Consider the following 4,030-nt stretch of genomic DNA (forward strand, 5'->3'; position numbering starts at 1 on the left):
AGTCTAGCCACAATGCATTATGAACTAGGAAAATTAGACAAGTCAAGGGGCTGATAGTATCAGTGTTTAATGTTTATTTTCCATTACCTGGCAGCACAATTATTCTCAATAAAATATAACCATTCTCTAAGAGAAAAACTTGAAGCAGTTCGGCTCATAAACTAGTACTATTAAAGTTTCAAGCAGACTCAGCTACTTGGAGAAAGAGACCATGTGCCTTATTGATGACCGGTGTGACAAACAGAAATCTATGCAGATTGATCTCTCTGTTTAGGTGAAATGAAGGGAAACAGGGCAGTTTCTGGACAAATCACTTCCATATTCACTAAGTGAAAGATGTTTTTCTCCTTCCCCTTTGAATGTCACGCAAAATGTAGTCACTTTCAAAACGAGTTGACGGTTCTGTGTTAGTTATCCCAACCCAAAGTAACATAGGACAGAGATCTTGAAAATCTTGTTGATACAGATTAGGTCAATAAATGTCACACATACTCTGGTGCTTAAGCCTCGGTATAAACTCATCCAAAAGTGATTGAGACAAGAGTCTTGATAGATCTCACTGCCTATCAGACTTTTCAGAAATTGAGTTTTCAAAATTAGGGAGGTTGTTTGAAATTAGCCTCAGATACCAGTATCTCTGTCATATTTGGGGTGTTCTTCTTCCTAACCATCTGTTTTGAAAAAAACAGTGAAATACAATTTGGAAGAAAAATTTAGATTCCTTGCATTTCAAGTGTAATTTAAATCTTCCTAATTTCACTACCGTGTCCCCTTTAACCAATTACCAAAAAAAGCAGCTGAGCATCCAAGAAGAGTTTTAAGATAGCATCTTCTTGAGAGTGGAAAGAATGACAAGAACACCAAAGCTGATTGGGGGTAAAACAGTTTCTAAGGCTTGATACGGTCAATCTAGCTCCTTCTACCAAAAAAGTAAACTGAGGGCTGATAATAAGAAAAGCAGCAGCAGTAATAATAGAGCTATAGTAAGGACTCCAGTCTGCAGAAACCGAATCATTTAGAGCTGGGACTGACTGAAAGAAGAGCGTGGCATGTATCCCGTTTCTCATGCTGCTCTCACTAGTGCGGCACCCACTGATAATGAATCACTTGTAACCTTCATGATTGCTATTCCCTTCCTTCGTTTATGCTTCTACTGGCTTGTTGGTCTTCTGCTTATCACTTTCTAAGGGCTCTTTAAATATTGGGGAGATTAGCCCTTTGTCTATGACAGACTGTATTTCCTTTGTGTCAGTCTTGGGAAGTTTTTTCCCCCCTGGAATTTATGCATTTTATATAAATTTTCAAATTTATTGGCATATTTCCATAAAATCCTTTTTTAAAAGATTTATTTTTAAAATTTTATTTATTTCTATTTATTATTTATTTATTTGAGAGAGAGAGAGAGAAACCACGCACACGAGAGGGGGTGGAGCAGGAAGAGAGGGAAGATCTTCAGCATGCCCAGCACGGAGCCCAACGAGGGGTTGATCTCACCACTCTGAGATCAGGACCTGAGCTGAAACCAAGAATTGGGTGCTTAACCGACTGAGCCATTTAGGCGCCCCTCCATAAAATCCTTATTACCTTTTAGATATCTCTAGAATTTGTGATGCTGTCCACCTCCATTTTTGTGTTTGTGTTTGATATGGGCTAATATTTACTCTCTCTCTCATCAGTTTCATTAGTTTTTTTTCAAATGACTATTTTTTGGCTTTACTAATCTCTACTCTTGTACACTATTTTTTTCTTTTAATGTCATTACTTCTGTCCTACATCTGTGGGTTTACTTTGCGGTCCTTTGCTTATTTATAGGAGGTAAACTGTCATATTTTCAGTATCATTCAGTTATAATATTTTTAAATTTCCATTGTGATTTCTTCTTGGACTTCTGTGTGATTTAAAAGTGTATTGCTTAATTCCCAAGCACATGTGACTTTTATAGTTACCTTTGACCTGATCTCTTGTGTAACTCTACACTAGTCAGAGAGCACTCCCTATGAGTCCACTGTTCTTTACTGCTCAACATATGGTCAATATTGGTAAATGTTCCATGTGCCCTTTAAATGAACATGCACTCTAACATTGTGGTCCAGTGTTCTACATATGTCAATCAGGGCACATTAATGGTGGTGTTTACATTTCTAATATGCTTGCTGATCATCACATGTTCCATCCGTTAAGGGAGGTGTATTAAAATTTCCCACAGTGGTTGTGAATAGATCTATTTCTTCTTTCAGTTCTAGCTTTCCATATTTTGAAGCTATGTAAATAGCTGCATGAAATTTAGACTTTTTATAATCTTTCTGGTAGACTAGCTTTTTTATCAACAGGAATATCTTTATCTCTGATAATGCTTTTTTGCCTTAAATCTAACTTATAACTCCAACAGCTTCATTTTGTTAATGTTTACATGGTATATCTTTTCCGTTCTTTCACTTTAAACTTCTTTGTATATTTGCATGACTCCTATAAATAGTATATTTGTAAGTTTCGGTTTTGTTTGGTCCAGTATGATAAACTTTTAAGTAAAGCATTTTATCTGTTTACATTTTTCTGTATTATTTTTGCTCCAATTTATGTTTTGTTTTCTATTTTTCCCACCTATCCTGCATTACCGTTTCTCCCTCCCTTTTTGAATTTTATGGTTTTCAGTATGTCACTTCTTTTATGATAGCTTACTAGCTGTATATTCTTTTACTACTCTTTTGATTACAAGAGATCAAACATTACAGCAAATCTCCCAACTAAATCTGATATAAATTAGTACTTTCACCACGTCCTAAATAATGTCAATATCTTGCTCTATTTGATTCTCATCGTTTGTATTATTATTATAATACATTTTAGCCATATGATACACATACACATACATGTGTGCAAGCCCCACAAATCACACCTACATACTTACCTTTTACTACACTTTATTTCTTCCTTAGTCTCCGTGGTTTCATTTGGGATTTTTTTCTTCTGCCTATTGAAACTACATTTATCATCTTGTTTATCAAGAAAATACTAGTGACAAATTCTCTCCATTTTTATTCTTCTGAAAGTTGTCTTTATTTTTCCTCTTCTGTGAACAATATTAAGGGGGTTCTGGACACAAGTTCAATATATGGGAAGTAGGGGGGTGGTTTCCCCAGGGCAACAAATAATTCTGGGACACCAGGGGGGTGTCCTACAGTTTAATTCTTTTTTTCTAATATTTTTTATTATATTATGTTAGTCACCATACAGTACATCCTTGGTTTTTGATGTAAAGTTCGATGATTCATTAGTTGTGTATAACACCCAGTGCACCATGCAATACGTGCCCTCCTTACTACCCATCACCAGCCTATTCCATTCCCCCACCCCTCTCCCCTCTGAAGCTCGCAATGTGTTTCTCAGAGTCCATAGTCTCTCATGCTTCATTCCCCCTTCTGATTACCCCCCTTTCTTTATCCCTTTCTTCTCCTACCGATCTTCCTAGTTTTTATGTTCCATAGATGAGAGAAACCATATGATAATTGTCTTTCTTGACTTATTTCACTTAGCATTATCTCCTCCAGTGCCGTCCATGTTGCAGCAAATGTTGAGAAATCATTCTTTTTGATTGCTGAATAATATTCCATTGTATATATGGACCGCAACTTCTTAATCCAGTCATCTGTTGAAGGGCATCTCAGCTCCTTCCACGATTTAGCTACTGTGGACAAGGTTGCTATGAACATTGGGGTGCATATGGCCCTTCTCTTCACTACGTCTGTATCTTTGGGGTAAATACCCAGTAGTGCTATGGCTGGATCATAGGGTAGCTCAATTTTTAACTTTTTAAGGGACCTCCACACTGTTTTCCAGAGTGGCTGTACCCACTTGCATCCCCACCAACAATGTAGGAGGGATCCCCTTTCTCCAAATCCTCTCCANCATCCCCACCAACAATGTAGGAGGGATCCCCTTTCTCCAAATCCTCTCCAACAATTGTTTCTTGTCTTGTCAATTTTTGCCATTCTAACTGGCGTAAGGTGGTATCTTAGTGTGGTTTTGATTT

The sequence above is a fragment of the Ailuropoda melanoleuca genome, chromosome 15 (genome assembly GCF_002007445.2).
Source record: "Ailuropoda melanoleuca isolate Jingjing chromosome 15, ASM200744v2, whole genome shotgun sequence".
In the NCBI taxonomy this organism is placed as follows: domain Eukaryota; kingdom Metazoa; phylum Chordata; class Mammalia; order Carnivora; family Ursidae; genus Ailuropoda; species Ailuropoda melanoleuca.